This window comes from Nomascus leucogenys, chromosome 13, assembly GCF_006542625.1.
Source record: "Nomascus leucogenys isolate Asia chromosome 13, Asia_NLE_v1, whole genome shotgun sequence".
Classification (NCBI taxonomy): domain Eukaryota; kingdom Metazoa; phylum Chordata; class Mammalia; order Primates; family Hylobatidae; genus Nomascus; species Nomascus leucogenys.
Genome location: NC_044393.1, coordinates 23,515,976 through 23,534,033, shown reverse-complemented (window position 1 = coordinate 23,534,033; position 18,058 = coordinate 23,515,976).

Genomic DNA, 18,058 nt, shown 5'->3' with positions numbered 1-18,058 from the left:
ACGACCATGGCACATTTATACCTATGTAACAAACCTGCACGTTCTGCACATGTATCCCAGAACTTAAAGTAAAATAAAAATAAAAAAGAGTTCTAGGTGCTGAGCCAGACATCCATACACAGTAGAGCTCACATGTGGGGGGGAGCTGTCACTTCTCTTTAGGGATGAGAGAGGTGCTCAGGAAGGGTTTCACAAAAGAGATGACGCTTAAGCATCATAAAGCTTTCTCTGATTCCCCCAACAGGAAGTAATCCCTTTCCCTTCTACAAATAAGCCACTTTGTTCAGGTCCTTGGAGCCTGGAGCACAGGCTGTAGCCTGGGCCCCATTGGGCCAGTTTCGGCCCCCTCCTCCTTCCTCGCCCAGCACAGCCCGCTCACTCTGTGATTCCCTGCAGGCACCAGGCAAGCTTTACACTTACTCAGCATGGATCAATGGAGAAATACAATCACTTGGATTTCTGAGAATGTATATATTTGTTTAGAAACCCCTGTCTTTCTCGGGTACAGACAAAACACTGCTGGCTTACCACCTCCCAGAGACGCACTGTGGGAATGATTTAAAGGCTTTGACTGTCAGTAGCAATATCAATCAGACGCGCTTCCCAGAGGCCCTGCCCAGGAAGGGAAGAGACATCAGGCAAAGGGGCGGAAAGAGGGACCCAGCACTGGAGCCAAAGTCAGGTGGAGAGAAAGAGATAAAGGGGAGGTGGAGAGAGAGAGAGTGGGAGGCACTAAGAAAACACAGGGCGGGGGTGGGAGGGTACGAAAAAAGACAAAGCTGGGAAAAAGCTATTCGGAGTTAGGGAGACTGAAAGAGTCAGGAAGGGGAAGAAAAAAAAAAAGGGACAGAGACAGACAGGGCCAGACTCAAAGTAAGTCAATCAGACACCAAGATACGGATGGAGACAAAAATGACCAATTAAGGAGGGAAAGAGGGAGAGCAAGAGAGCAGGAACAGAGAGAAAGAGAGGAGTGAAAGGAGACAGGGAAGCATGTTTCTAGCATGCTGGACCACACCAGCTCCTCCCTGCCTGCACTCTGCTCAGCTGTTCCCTCTGCCTGGAAGGCTCTTCCCCCAGATTCTTGCATAGCTGGCTTTTCCTCCCCTTTCCAGCCTTTGCTGAACTGACTCTTCCTCAAAAAGTTCCCCAGTGGTCACCCCAATGGAAGGAAGGTCTGCCCTGCTCATCCCTACCCATTGTTCTGCATTAGACCAGAACACCCCACTGGTTTATTTTATAGAACTCATGGAAATATGTTATTTTCTTGGCTTTTTATTAATCATTTGGGGCCACCATGGTCCTGGCATATCCCTATGATCTAGAACAGTGTCTGACATAGAGCAGGTGGTGCTTCATAACTGAAGAACAGATGAGTGAATGAACAAATGAACAATAGTAAAGGTAAAATCATTACTGAGCCAAAGCACTTCTCTTTGGCTACTCAGGTTATCCAGGTTGTAATAGTGCGATTTGGTGGCAGGATTGGGTGTTGACTGGCAGTGCATGCCTGTTCTCAGCAGCTGGGCAAAGGCGGGGCTATCTGTGATGGAAGCATAGGACAGGAGCCTGCATCTGTGGATGGGGCTAAAGAAGATTCTGGGGAGACTGTGGGGTGGCTGGAGAGCTGGGAATTTTCTCCCTGCAGAGGGCCCCTCTGCAGTTCCTTTCAGACAGGAATGGTTCCATCCATGATATTGCCTTGTCTAAAGTTGAAAATGACCCTGTAGGCCAAAGTGCATGATTCCCACATACATTTGTTGGGCAGCCAAATTTCCTAACTTAACTAACGAGGTTCCCATCAGCCTCATTAGGCCTAAGATGGCTTCCTCACCATGAAAGCTCTTTGTTCCTATGAAAAGAGCTCTTAGGAGCCATTGAGCAAGATCAGCTCCTGCTGATCAATGCTGAAGAGCACTCATGGGGAACCTTCCAGTCAAGATCAGAGTGCTTTGGCCTCCCAAAAATCCCTGGTAAAGGCCATTTGGCTTTCTGAAGCCAGACAAAAGGCAATTATATGCATTTCTATCTTTGGAAAATGTATTTGAGGAATCAGTGGTGAGTCCTGAATGCAGGAGATGCAGAGAGTCTGGACTGCCTGGTGAAAAGGATGCTGGCCATGAAATCCCAAAGTCAGGGGACCTCTTCAGGTCACTTACAGGGTGACTCAGTCCAAATAGCAGTGGAGGCCATCCACAGCCTGCCACCCACCTCAACCCTTTCATTTCGCCTCTGACCTTTCTGTTCTTGCCCATATTTGTTCTTGCATAAATTTAATGTAGTTACATTCATAAATTCCAGTTAATATTCTGCTTTCCAGGTAATGTATAATAAACATCTTGTATGTTTCCATGAGATCTTTGTCATCAACACTGCTGATGATTACACTGGTGCACCATGATTTAATTTACCACACCCTTGTAAGTGGGCCTTTGAGAATTATCTAGGGTTTTGCTGTTCTAGATACTGATGTAATACACATCTTTTGCTTATAGCTAGTCTTTTCCTCAAGATCATTTTCACACTTTGAATATCAGGGTGTGACAATATGTTCTCATATTGTCCCAAAAGCTTGTAAGAATTTGGTTGGTCGCAAGCAGTGCATGCATGATTTTCATTCCAACCTCACCAGCATTGGTCATTAATAACATTTTTTTCTTAAATGATTAACGTAAATCATTTTAATCTCCTTGGTTAGAACTAAGAATTAACATTTTTGAAAATGTTTGCTTAATTTTTACATAATTTCATATGTGAATTTTTGTTTAGAGATTTGTTCAGCCCATCCCATTCCTATCTGCATCTGTAAATTTGGGGTGTAAGTCCACATCCATGGCCACCTCTGAACAATAAAGAATGATATATTCAGGGGATAAAGTTATAAATTGTGGGCAGTACTCAAAGCTTCAAATCAAGTCCTTGCAATGGAGCAGGGGCAGCCTCATTAACAAGGGCAGCCATGCTTTCCCCAGTCAAGTCTTGATACACCACAGGACTAAGCCAGAGGGTCATAATATTTATGTACTCTGTGCCTCAGGCACTGTGCTAAGCACTTTACACATATATTTCACTTAATCTTTACAAGGTCACTGAGATGTAGACATTAGAATTTCCATTTTACACATGGAGCTGAAATAAGTAAAGTAATTGCCCCAACATCACCCAGCCTAGTGAAGATTCAAACCCAGATCTGTGGATCCATAAAGCTATGATGTAACACTGCATTAGCTTCTGAACAGCAACAACAAAAAAACATAATCAAAGGGGTTAAAAAATTGAAAAACATGACACTGTCTCTACCCTACAGGTGATCACTGGTCTCCTGAATAGATAAGTAGGAAGAGCCACAAAGCCATGTGACCTTTGTCATTACAGGTCTTTGAGGTCAGGAAGCCATGAGGACAGAGGTGAGAATCCCTCACTGAGGAGTTGAGGAAGGCTTCATGGAGAAGGCCATGTTGCATGGAGTACTGAAGCATGAATGAGAATTTGCCTAATGGACAAGTGTGGGGCTGAAGAGAGAAAGGAGGGCTGAGAGCCAGGTCTCGCCGAGAATGTGTGCCCGCAGGTTGAAGGGACTTATGAGTAACTACAGAAGGTAAGTTTTGGACTTGAATAGACCTGGTTTTGAATCCTGCTTCTTCTTGCTAGCTATGTGATTAGATAATCATTTCAGTCTCTGAGCCTCAGTTTGCCCATCTGCAAAACAGGCACGATTGTTTCACCAGTTGCTGAGGAGACTGAAGAGCATATGGCAGTGATGTGCTCGGGCTGGTACCTGGCAGAGAATCACTGTGCTGCCATCCCTGAGGACCTCCCACTTTTCTTGTGCCTCATCTTCTGCTTCTATAAGCAAACCTGAGAGCGTGTCCCATGAGAAGTGGCCTCCAAGGACACACAGCTTGGAGCACATAGTTTCTGCCCAAAGGAAGCAACTGCAGTGCAGTGAAAATCACCTGGTCTTGGATTTAGCTACACTTGGTTTTGCACTCCATTTACACCACTTACTAGCTTGGACCTCAGAATGCAGACAAGTGACTTACCTCCACTGAGGCTCAGTTTTATCATCTGTGAAATGGGGACAGCCAGCCCTGTCTCACAGGTAATGGGACACATGAGCCCAGTGTCCTAGACATAATATACATCAGTGTGCGATGGAAGCTCCCCAAAACCCCACCTCCTTATAATCACCACACGTGGGCACTGACTGCAATGGCCTACAAGAGATGTCCATGAGTATGTTCATCTATAGCCCCCATCTGGGGACATCCCCAAAGGCCCCTGGGGCCCTTCAGCCTTCCGGGTGCCCAGCCTGGCAGGGCCTATGAGCAGTAGCTGTGCCTCTGCCCCGGAGACCAACTTCTCCACATCCTCCCCCAGCTATTGCGGGAAGAGGCATGAGTCATTCGAGGGAAGAGGATTGGCACCCTCTCCCCCAGCCGCATGGGGCCAGCCAGCAGGCCTGTGGTTAAAGGAGCTGCCTGGATTGCAAAACAAGCCAGTTTGCTGTATTCTGGGGTCACGTGATGCACCGGGCGTTGTGGATGGCCTTTTCTTCCCTCGCCCACTGACTCACTGCATTGCTTGCTTGCAGTCACACAGGCTCCCTGGGCCTCAGCTCCCCCAAGTGTTCTCAGTTGCTGAGCTCCTTTGGAGAGGAACTAAATTGGAAGGACTATTTCCTTCTTTCACTTTTTTATTGCACCATGAATATATAAATATATTCTCATTATGAAAAAAGTATAAAGACTATCAAATACAGAAATATAGAAATGGGAAACCACCCCTCAGGCCCTACCACACGGCCTCTGCAGTTGTAAATATGGTTAATATTTTCCTGAGTGTCTTCAAGGGCTCTGTCTTATTTTTTAATTAATGTTAGTTTACACAAGAAACTAACATTCCTCCTTTTAGAAATATTAGAATATGACTAAGAAGGCAGGAGTCCTCCTTGACGCTGTCACCTCCAATCCCATCCAGAGACAACCACTATTATCAGTTAAGTGTTTCTCCTTCAATCTGTATTCTTTGTGTGGTGTGTATAGATTACATATATGTATAGATTACATATAGAGAGAAAGGAGGGCTGAGAGCCGGGTCTCGCCGAGAGTGTGTGCCCGCAGGTTGACAGGACTTATGAGTAACTACAGAAGGTAAGTTTTGGACTCACGTAGACCTGGTTTTGAATCCTGCTTCTTCTTGCTAGCTATGTGATTACTTAATCATTTCCGTCTCTGAGCCTCAGTCTCGTAGCCTCATGAGAAAGGCTAGGTGTGGGGGACATTCCCATACTTATTTTCCCAACTGTATGTATGTATGTTTGCATAACTTGTATGTATGTTTCCATAACTTGTTTTTTCACGCATCAGAATGTCTCAGAGATTTTCCATGTTGTTACATAGAGAAGCCACAATTTCTTTTAGTGGCTGCTTAGTATCTAATACTATAAATGTGCCATACCTTTTCATTGTTGTCAAGTAGTGACTTTAAAATTGTCTCCATTTTTTTCTCTATTCATAAGCAATACTACGATGAATATTTTCCTATAATCCTTCTTTGCCCGCATGCAGGTATTTTTTGAAGGTTGATGCCAAGGAGTAGAATCTCTAAATCACAGCTGCACATGTTGAGGTTCAATAGATACCGCTGCATGGCCCTCCCAAGATAACAGTTCCTATTCTCTTCCTAAGTATCTACAAATATGCATCCGTGTGCACATGGGAATTCACTTTCCAAGTGTTCATGGTAAAATGGTCAAGAGGAAGACTGAGAAATACAAAGAATTTCTTCTCCCCAGGACTGAAAGTCCTGTTGAGGGACAGCATAGAGAGTAAGGAAAGTAAGGAAGTGCCACAGGGCATTTAAACTAGAGGGAAAGTATCCACCATTGACTACAAACTCACAATAGAGATGGAGAAATTGCAGCCTCTCAAAAGGAATTGGCTTGCCGAGATTCAGCTCGCAGTCCCTTCTTGCCAGGCTTACTCTCAGCAGTTACAAAGATGAAGCATACCCCCTTGTGTAGGAGCCAGAAGGATAGTTTCCAAATTCAAATTTCTGCTTAAAATATTTCAGTAGCTAATTGTGCTCCAACTTCAAGACACCACCCAGACTTTTTTCACTGTTCTCCAGACAGACCCAGGATCTCTTCTGCCCAGGGCCTTTGCATATGCTTTTGGCGCTCTCTGGACTATTTCTTGCTCCTGCCGCTCCACACTCATACATCTTGCTAACGCCTACTCATTCTTTTAAGAGGCAGTGTTCTTGCTATGTTTCCCAGGCTGGTCTCAAACTTCTGGCCTTAAGCGATCTTCCTGCCTCAGCCTCCCAAATAGCTGGGATTAGAGGTGCAAGCCACTGTCCCCAGCCCCTACTTATTTTTGAGATCCCAGATGAAACATTCCCTCCCCAGGGAAGCCACCTTGTCCTCTTTGACCATACCAAAGCCCTCTCATTATGTGTCTTATCATCTCACACTTCTCCTTCACGGCACTGTTCACAGGTTCCGTTTACATTTATGTGTGGAATACAGCAAATTCTCACTTAACATCATCAGTAGGCCCTCAGAAACTGTGACATTAAGCAAAATGACCTACTGCATGCCATAGGAACTTACTTCTTATCAATTAGCTTATGGTAAAATGATTTTGTTATACAGCACATTCTTTGACTTAGTCACAGTTTCTGAGAACTTATCAACAATGTTAAATGAAGACTTAGCATACTTAAAAAAATATGTGACTCACCTTCTGAGTCTACAGGCTATATTTCTTTCTACTGGGTCCCCGGCCTTTAGTCCAGAGTAGATGTCAGTATTATCTTAATGGATGAATAAATGAAGGAGTAGCTTTACTCCTCTTCCGTTACCCTGTGACCTTTTGGTCTCACTCCTCACATCTCTCCCTGAGGCTTTCCCTTTGTCATTAGAGATGAGGAGACAGCCTTGAAAAGTTCATACCTTCAGGAGACAATGCAGCTGTCTGAAAATCACTGGGGCTTCAGAATCAGCCATGCCTGATTTCAAAGCCCATTCAGCCACTTGGATTCTGACATGTCACTTTTGTCCACTGAGACTCAGTTTCCTCATCTGTAAAATGGAGCAGCAGCCCCTGTCTTGCAGGTTGTGTAAGGCATGAGCACAGGTTCTAGCCCAGTCACCTGCCTATTGTGGGTGTTCAATGCTGGAGGAAGCCCCAGAGACACCCCCTTCTCATCATCACCATACTGTGGTCTGAAGCAGGTTTCCATGCTTATGATAATACAATGTTAACATTCCCCATGTATTCAGATCTTTGCCTTGAATCTAGGAGGTGAGTTCAGCTCTAGCATCTGATGGAACCAACCAGTCGCCACCAGATGCAGATGCTAAGGGCCAACATGGGATGAGAAATGATGTTTCCAGATCCCTGGAGAAAAGTTGGTCATAAGAGGAGATGGAGGGGTATTTCCTGAGCTCCAGCTTCAGGAATCAGTAAAGGAGGCGGGGGGAACATTCTGCAGCCTTTGCAAGGGGCACATATGTAGTTTCAGAGCTGGGCCATGATCAAAAAGTCAGGAACACCCCAGAACTTCACACACTGCTCCTTTTGTTTCTTTCTTACCCATGGATGTGGACATAGACCTTGAATCAGCATTGTTTCTGGACTTCATCATTTGTCAAGTATTCACTAATGCCAGGTCCCTGACAGGTACTAGAGATTCCCTGGTGGGCAAGGCAGACATGGCCCCTGCCCTCCCAGAGCTGCCAGGCCAGTGTCTTGGCCTTAGCAGCAGCAAGGAAAGGGAGCTAGAGGGCCGGTGGCCTGCTTTGCCAGGTCTGGGTAATAGGAGGCCTTCTCGACAAAGAGGTGCCAAGGGATATTCCAGGGGAGCAAGAAGTAGCCTGCAGTCTGATCTTGACAAACAAGCAGCCAAGCTGCCATGGGTCAGGAGGTGTCTGCTCTCTAGCCCTCGGCAGGGTGGTCCGGACCGCTCTCAGCCTCTCACCCTTCTCCAGTTAAGGGAGCAAAAGCAGTTAGTCTCCTGAAGTCAAAAATTGTAATTAATGAATTACCATACAACAGGTCTGTTCTGTTTTTATTTTATATTTTATTTTATTTTATTTTATTTAGACGGGGTCTCACTCTGTCACCCAGCAGGAGTGTAGTGGCACAATCACTGCTCACTGCAGCCTTGACCTCCCAGGGTCAGGTGATCTTCCCACCTCAACCTCCATTGTAGCTGGGACCACAAGAACCCACTACCACAACCAACTAATTTTTTGTATTTTTTTGTAGAGGTGGGTTTTCTCCATATTGCCCAGGCTTGTCTCAAACTCCTGGCCTCAAGCAATCCTCTCACCTCAGCCTCCCAAAGTGCTAGAATTACAGGTGTGAGCCACCATTCCCAGTCTTGTTCTGTTTCTATATTGTGTCCCTAGGATCTAGCACAGTGACTACCATAAGAAATACTTGGAGAAAGGAAAAAAAAGAAAGGAGGAAGGAAGGGAAAAGGGAAGGGGGGAGAAAGGAAGGGAGGGAGAGAAGGAGGGAGGGAGGAGAAAGGAAGGGAGGAAACAAGGAAGGAAGAGAAAGGGAAGGAAGGGAAGAAGAGAGGAGAAGCAGGGAGGAAAGAAGGAGGAAGGAAGGGAAAGAGGGATGGAGGGAGGGAAGAGAGTGAGGGATTCTGTGAATGTCCTACATTCATTCACTCACTGATTTATTTACCCAACCTTCACTGGCCACTTCTCATGTACTAGACTACAGAGATATCAACAAAGCAGGGGTAGTCCCTGCCATCATGAGTCTGCGTTCTGGCGCTTGCAGGGAGAGCACACTGAAAGCGGCATCTTTTTGTGCCTCCTGTAGAACACCAGCCCCCAAAAATGCTGAGCCAAATGCTCCACCGTCAAACAAGCTTGAATCTGCACACCCCTGCTTCCCCTCTTGGATTGACACATCAGAATATCAAAGATTCTGAGAAGTTTTGCAATAAAAAATGCATAATTAACCAGGTCTGTTCCAAACTTTTTCAGCCTGAAACCTGCTTTTTCTCAGATTGACATCCCAGGATCTTAAAGGAATCAGGCGAGATTGCCTCCCTCTTGGCCCAGGGTGAGCCTCCCTGTCCTGTTAGGCCAAGTTTCTGTTCACCCAGAGCTTATTCCCGACAGCACGCCCTGTGGATGGGCCCTGCCGCCACAATTTCCGAAGCCTGGATTTCCTGGCACCTAAGGGACTGCTGCCCTGACAGTGCTCCAGCAAACCGTGCCTGTGCCATCTTGCCCCCTACATGTGCTGGAGTCATGGAGATACCTCCTGTTGTTCTATCCCTGAGACTTGAGGACAGGAAGAAGCAGCAGGAGAGACCACAAGGGACCGGAGTCTGATTGGAACAGCAGGAGGGCTGGAGGCCTGACCTGACCTGCGGGCCTGCACGGTGATGCCAGAGCCCCAGGTTTTGGCAGAGCCTGAATCCTGCTTGCCAAGGGAACTTGGAAGCTGCCAAACCCCTGTGCAGATGAAGACAAACATCAGCCTCGTGTTTCTGATTCACTTAGGCTCAGCTCATCAAACTGCTTTTTGGTGAAAGCTGCTTACATCTCAACAAGTCAAAGGACCTCCTGTGGAATTGTGATTTAGCTTTGTCCAAAGATCTCTTGGCCACGGCGGAAGGATTCAGGTCATGCCTCTCCCACTTCAGGAGGAACTGTAGCCACTAGCTATGCTTTGAGAAACGTACTTCACTTTTCTGAGCCTCGGTTTCCTTCACTATAAACTGGGAGGTGGTACCAACCAGTAAGAATTGCTGTGAAGATTAAATAATTGAATGCATTATTTAAACCCCTAACACTCAATTAGTGCTGTATAAAATGGTGTATATTATTAATAATAGTATTAAGATTATTATCAGCGTCTGCACCACCACCTTTATATGAGTCAGTGAATCTGCAGTTATTAAGTCTTTGAAATGTTGCATGGGCTATTGAGATAGACTGTCATAGCCATGACCCACAATGACACCCCCTTCTCAGAATCCATGCCCTTGTGTAGTCTCCTCCCCTACAATGACCCTAGACTTGGACATGTGACTTGTTTTGGCCAATAAGACATCTGCCCTGAGACTGCTTTGCCTATAGGAAGGTTAGGGTGACCCATGCCTTGGAGAGAGGCCCAGAAATCCCCAGCCATCCCAGCTGAATCCAGGTCCCAGCTGAAGAGAACCATATGACGAACCCAGAAGAAACCAGCAGAAAACCTGCCCAGCCTAATAAGTCGCTGTCCTAGGCCACTAAGTTTTGGGGCTGTATTGTGCACAGCACAAATACCTGGTGTGACTATTTAGTTTACAGCTGGTCCATCTTCTTACCCATTCATCTCTTCCTTTGCTAGTCACACTTTCTTAATTTTTCTTGTTCAGCTAGACTCCTCAGATGGGAGAAATGTAGAGCCCAGAGCCTGGTTGGAAGAAACTATATGTTTATTATCTTAATTTGAATCAGTCACCACCCCAGGCCACCTCAAATAGACTCATAGATTACAGATGAACCTGCCCCTCAATGCAATTAGCACACCCTTCTCAGGAGAGCTGGCCACTTAGAGCCCTGTGGCTGCCATTAGAACCAAAATACAAGTGAATTCAAAGTGATTCCAGACACTGCATGAATGCAGGCTACTTACTGGGAAGGAACACCAGTCTGAAAGTCTGAAAGAGGAAAAGCGAAATGCATTTGAAAAAAAAAAAAACTAACTACAGTTTTATTGTTCCACAACGCATACTGTAACTCACACTAAACACTGAAATGCTACCACCAACTGGTCCCTGGGTGGCTCTGATGAGTGAAGTGGCTTGGTTTGCAATTGGCATATTAATTGTTCGAATGCAAACAAGTTCCTCTAAAGTATCTGAAGCTGTTCGGTGAAGAGTTGATTCCCTTAAACACTTCAATATTAATACTGCAAACATTTACCCTGTGGGTGGGAGCAATGACTCAGGGAAATAAATCTCACATCTCTGCCTTCAGCCAGGTCTTCCTCCAAGACTTCAGATCTATAGTAACCACGCGTTTATGGAAAGCAGCCCCTAGAATGGATTTAACAGTGATAGCTTGCGTGTGCCAATTACTGCGCTAACCGCTACTCATTTAATTCTCACCACCACTCTATGAGATAGACATTGCTTGTCTCCCCACTTTACAGAGGAAGGAAAGGCAGCTCAGACGGGTTAAGTGACTGGTTCAAGGTTGTGCAGTTGTGTGACTCCAAGTTCCACACTGTGACTTCCCCCAGCCCCACTCTGCCTCCCCATTTTGCCTCCTGTGTTTCTTTTTTCAGTGCCTATGTCCATCGTAGGTCCATCCATAGGTCCAAGCCACACACCTTCCAAAATACCTCTTGAAAATCTCTCAAACATGGCCACTCTCTGCACCCACTCTGCCATGACTGCCATCCCAGATAATCACAACATCCCTTAACAGGTCTCTCTCCCTCCATGCTGTCTTCCTCCAATTCATTCTCTTCACCACAGCTGGAGTCTGTCTACCCCAAGCCTGAGCTCTGGAGCTTAAAACCCCACATAGCAGAAGGAGCAGAATTTTCCAAAGATAGTCAGGAGGGTAGCTGGGTGCGATGTTGGAAAAATGCGGATGTGTAGGCAGGGACAGAAACTGAAGGAGGAAAGCAAGGTTCAGAAAGGAAGAGGTGTCTGTAGAGATCACTTTCCATGTGCAGGAAAAGCACAAGAGAAATTCGAGGTTAATCGTCTCTCCAATCTTTGTTCCTCCTCTGCAGTAATTTACCTCTGAGATTGGCCTGACTCTCTAATAAAGAACTTTGAAATGTGCAGAAAAAATCCACACACAAAAACCATGGTGAAAAAGGCCCTGCAGAATCTGGACCCTACAGGCTAGAGGATTCCCAGCCAGATTCCTACACATACACCCTCCTTTAAAAACACCTCTACATCCATATAGAAGTCCCCAAATACCCCATGCTCTCTTCCACCTTGGGGCCTTTGCACAGGCAGTTTCCAGAATCTACAGTTCTCTTCTTTCTCATGAGTCCCTCTACTAGCCAATTCCTACTTATCTTTCAGACTCCCATTTATACATCAGTTCCTTCTAAAAATCTTGCCTGAGCCTCAGGTCCCATTTAGGTGCCCTCAAAAATTATCTTCCTTGCTAACTTCCCCTCAATAACTGTCACTTTGTTATACTTGTTTCTATTGATGGTGATGCTAATAACTATTGATAAATGAATAAATGAGTGATGTGTTTGCAACCCCAATTTGGACTTGCACAATCTGTGAGCCTGGGTCAAAGCGGTGCTATGTGCCCCAGGGCATGCCATGTCAGAAACAGACCAACCTCTGTCTAGGGAAACATTCTCTGCCTCAAAGTTGAGTAAGAACTTGTATCTAAAAAGATGCCTTTGGTTTCTGGGGCTCAGCTGTGGAGCATGCTTGGAACACAGCAGTGAAGGGAGACATGAAAACAGCGTAGGAAGAGGCAGAAGTGAGGGAAATAAGGGTTAACCAGGACCAGGGTTAACAAGGGAAGCCGCTTCCATTTTCAGTGGGTGTTCAAGGCAGGCAGCCTTTGGTTCGAATTTTATGTTCTACTGTGTCATGAGAACTATCCATTTTTTGTTTTTTGTTTTTGTTTTAGTTTTTTGAGATGGAGTCTCACTCTGTCGCCCAGGCTGGAGTGCATTTGTGGGACCTTGGCTCACTGTAACCTCTGCCTTCCAGATTCAAGAAATTCTCCTGCCTCAGCCTCCCAAGTAGCTAGGATTACAGGTGCCTACCACCATGCCTGGCTAATATTTTGTATTTTTAAGAGAGATGGGGTTTCACCATGTTGGCCAGGCTGGTCTCGAACTCCTGACCTCAGGTGATCTGCAGCCCTGGCCAAGGACTATTCATTGTTACTGGTAACCAGAGGCCTTCTTTCTATTTTGTGAACATGCCAAGATCTCTTTCCTGCCTCATGGCCTTTGCGCCTGCTTTTCCCTGCACCTGGAATGCCCTCCCCCAGGTCCTTGCAGGGCTGGCGCCTTGTCACTCAGATCTCATTTCAAACATCACTGCCTCAAAGATATCCCCTCAGAGATACATCTCCTAACCCACCTCCTCATGTTCCCCACCCCTCACCCAGTCATTCTCTACCTTACAACCCTGCTTGATTTTCTTCATGGCACCAGCCGATGTCTTAAGTAATCCTGTGTGTGGATTTATTCTGCGCCTCTCCTGCTCTAATGCAAGATTCACAAAGCCAGGACTGTATCTGTTTGTTTGCTGCTCTATCTCCCTTGCCTAGCACACACCAAAACTCAATAGGTAGTTATTGAATCAATGAATAAATGATTTTAATAAATAAATGAGTAAAAGAAACCAGAGTGAAGTCCCAGTCCTTGGGAGCAGAAGGTAAGAAAGGTAAAAGCAGAAATTAAGTAACAATGCAGGGACCCAAGGCAACCTGGAGATCTCACTTTGGTAGCAAAACCCACTCCAGAGCCACCAGTGATTTCCTAATACACAGCCTGCCCTTCAAATAGGAGGTATCCTGAGCCTCCGCATCAGAGGCTCAGAAATAAGCTTCTAGTTTGCTGGTTCTCAAACTACCTCAAGGCTCCACCCATTCCCTCCCTTGCATCCCTCGCCCAGCTCCTTCTTCAGCCTGATGTGTCCATCTGCACCAATGACCCATTCAGAGGGTTGAAAAAACAACCTGATTTTCTTTTTTTTTTTTTAATTATACTTTAACTTCCAGGGTACATGTGTGCAACATGCAGGTTTGATACATGTGCCATGTTGGTTTGCTACACCTATCAACTCATCATTTACATTAGGTGTTTCTCCTAATGCTATCCCTCCCCCAGCCCACTGCCGACAGGCCCTGGTGTGTGACGTTCCCCACCCTGTGTCCAAGTGATCTCATTGTTCAATTTCCACCTATGAGTGAGAACATGTGGTATTTGGTTTTCTGTCCTTGTGATAGTTTGCTGAGAATGATGGTTTCCAGCTTCATCCATATCCCTGCAAAGGACATGAACTCATCCTTTTTTATGGCTGCATAGTATTCCATGGTGTATATGTGCCACATTTTCTTAATCCAGTCTATCATTGATGGATATTTGGGTTGGTTCCAAGTCTTTGATATTGTGAATAGTGCCTCAATAAACACACATGTGCATGTGCCTTTATAGTAGCATGGTTTATAATCATTTGGGTATATACCCAGTAATGGGATTGCTGGATCAAATGGTAATTCTAGTTCTAGATCCTTGAGGAATCGCCACACTGTCTTCCACAATGGTTGAACCAATTTACACTCCCACTAACAGTGTAAAAGCATTCCTATTTCTCCACATCCTCTCCAGCATCTGTTGTTTCCTGACTTTTTAATGATGGCCATTCTAACTGGAGTGAGATGGTATTTCATTGTGGTTTTGATTTGCATTTCTCTACTGACCAGTGATGATGAGCATTTTTCATGTGTCTGTTGGCTGCATAGATGACTTCTTTTGGGAAGTGTCTGTTCATATCCTTTGCCCACTTTTTGATGGGATTGTTTGTTTTTTCCTATAAATTTGTATGAGTTCCTTGTAGATGCTGGATATTAGCCCTTTGTCAGATGGGTACATTGCAAAAATTTTCTCCCATTCTGTAGGTTGCCTGTTCACTCTGATGGTAGTTTCTTTTGCTGTGCAGAAGCTCTTTAATTAGATCTCATTTTTCTATTTTGGCTTTTGTTGCCATTGCTTTTGGTGTTTTAGTCATGAAGCCCTCGCCCATGCCTATGTCCTGAATGGTATTGCTTAGGTTTTCTTCTAGGGTTTTTATGGTTTTAGGGCTAGCATTTAAGTCTTTAATCCATCTTGAATTAATTTTTGTATAAGATGTAAGGAAGGGATCCAGTTTCAGCTTTCTACATATGGCTAGCCAGTTTTCCCAGCACAATTTATTAAATAGGGAATCCTTTCCCCATTGCTTGTTTTTGTCAGGTTTGTCAAAGATCAGATGGTTGTAGCATTAATAATAATAATAATGTGGCATTATTATATTATTAATAAATATTAATTAATTAATTAATTAATAATATTATATTAATTAATTAATAATATTATATTATTAATATTAATAATATGGCATTATTTCTAAAGCCTCTGTTTTGTTCCATTGGTCTATATATCTGCTTTGGTACCAGTACCATGCTGAAAAACAGCCTGGTTTTCTAAGAAATGATTGTTAATCTTGCATATCAACTTTAGAGAAACGATGTCCCATTCTTCAGCCTCAAAGGTAGGAGAGTAATCACATGTCTTCAGAATGCTGTGAAAGGGAAACCACTGGGCAGCTATAAATCACATGATGGGTAGGCTGTGTACAGGCCCTTTTGTACACCTGTGCTCATAGTGGCACTAGTCACAATAACCAAAAGGTGAAAGCAAACCAGGTGCCCATCAGCAGATGAACGGATAAGTAAAATGTAGTGTATACACAGAATGGAATATTATCCAGCCTAAAAAAAGGAGAAAATTCTTATGCATGCTACAACATGGATAAAACTTAAGGTCAAAATGCTAGGTGAAATAAGACAGTCACAAAAGTATCCATACCAAATGATTCCACTTATATGAGGTTCCTAGAGTAGTCAAGTTCATAGAGACAGAAACTAGAAAGGTAGTTGCCAGGAGCTGGTGGGGAAGGAGAACAAATAATTTTTGTTTAACAGGTATAATGCTTTAGTTTTGCAAGATGAAAAGAGTTCTGAAGATGGATGGTGGTGATGGCTGCACAACGGTGTGAATGCCCTTAATGCCACTGAACTGTATACTTAGAAATGGTTATGAGGGCAAAGTTTATTTTATATGGTCAAGATGACAAATTTTATGTTATGTATGTTTTACCACAATTGTTTGAATGTTTTATTATTTAAAGTTTTGTGGTTTTGTTTTCTTTAATGTAGGCTCTGGAATCAGACACACCTAGGTTTGACTCCTGGTTCTACTTGTTCACTTGTGATCTTGGACAAATTTCATATCTGCTGTATCAGCCAGGATGCAGTCAGTCCAAAATATGGAAAGCACTCCAGACATCCCCAGCAGAAGGAAATTTAATTCAGAAAATTGGGTGCTTATAAAATGTTTGGAAGAGTTGGAGGAGAAAGAATCAGAGTCTGTCCCTAGTGTTCAGGTTTTCTGGCTGTGCTTCAGAAACTCAGCAATTTCCTCCTGACGCAGAAGTCAGGAGATTCCAGGAAGCCACTGCTGACCCTCACAGCTGCCATACTTTCAGGTCAGGGCAGGTGACAAGAAGGGCTCACAGCAGTTCACATGTCTGCCATCACTGCTTGAGGAGAAAGAATGGCTTCTAGGCCCCTCTTCTTCCAAATCTTGCACAAGTCCGTCTCACTGGCAAAAAACTGATCACATCTAGAACTCTAGAGGCAAGGGAATCTCAGCAGAATGTGGTTGCTGGGCTTCTGGTCCCTGAGATCAGGGCAGAGCATAGAAGAGGAGAATAAAAGCAGACCACCAAAAAATATGTCATGTATACCTCCCTGGCCCCAGGTTTTCTCATCTCTTCCATGAGGATATTAATAACCCTCATTCAGAGTGTTATTGGGATTAAATGAAATAATGCATGAAAAGAGCTTAGCAGAGTTCTCAAATATCCCTCTCTCCTGCCTCAGGTCTGTCCCATGTTATCCCCTCTACTAGGAACACTCTCCCTTCAATGCTGGCTACTTCCGCTCACCCTCCTTGTCTCAGGTGAGCTGTCATTTCCTTAGGGATTCCTTCTAAATTAAGGCTCAATTTGCATTGTCACTCTGTTATAGTATTTCAAAGAATCTTGTGCTTTTCCTTCATGGCACTTGGAACAATTTGCATTTATGTAATTTAAGATTATGTATTTAAGATCTGTTTTCTCTCAACTGTGAACTTCCCAAGGTCAGGGACCTCAGGGACTCCTCCTTCCTACTCTCAGGTGGTCCCACCTGGCAGAAACAGCTTCAGATCTGGATGACAGCCCTGCAAGGCCACTCAGCCCCACCTCTCACCTCTGCAGCTGGAAACACAGAGATCCAGCAAGGGGAGGGTCATATTTAGAGAACCATAGGCCTTGCATCACCCACATCATGTTCAGCCCTGGCCAGAGGACAGGGAGAGGCAGGAAGAGGACAGGAAGGTGAGTGGCTTCTTGCTGGCTGCCTCAGAGAGCCCTCCTGCTGGCTCCTGCCAGAGTCCAGAGCAGGCAGAGATCCCCCACCAGCCTCTGACTCTCTTCTACTGGGCTGCAGTGCCTGCACAGCAGAAACCCTAGCCTGGCCACGCTGTGGCCTGGACTGGTGGATTCAGAGCATTGGACTTCTCAAGTGGGAATGACCACTTTCCTGTTTTTATGCCTGAAGAAAGGGCAGACACCACCAGACACTTACCCCGCCCCAACCCTCATAATCAGAAGGTGTGACTTGAGCTTCTCAAGGCCTCAGTTTTCTTATCTGTCAAATGGGAATCATAAAAGCCACTTGAAGTCAATGAGAGGAGCACCAGCCAGAAACACATGGCAGAGGGCTCAGGAAATGGTCCCCTCATCTCACATCATTCTCCTACCAACCCCACCCCCCTGGGTTAACGCTCTCTCATCCCTCTTACCCCAAGAGCTTCCCCCTGGGACCCATAGAGGTATTCAGGACCTCTGACCTCAGGAGGCAGCTGACCCTGGCCACCCACCCCCAGCCACCACACAGCTCCTGAGTGTCAGGCAACCTGAGCCTATTGATGGCTTCCCACAATGTCCCAGGCCTAGACCTATGAAGTATGACCCACACTTTCCTCTAGGCAACTCCCGGAGTCCAAGGAACTTCCTTATTCACAACTCAGAGCAGCTCCAGGACCAACCAAAGGGAGGAGTCTTTGTTTGATAGACAAGGCTACATCTCAGACATGCTAAGACACACGCCTGAAGGGACTCAGCTGCGTAGTGGAGCCAGAACATCTGTTTTCTCTTCTTCCCATCTGCCTTTGTACTCATGAGTCTCTGTGTAACCATCATATGATAGCATAGGGAGGGAGAG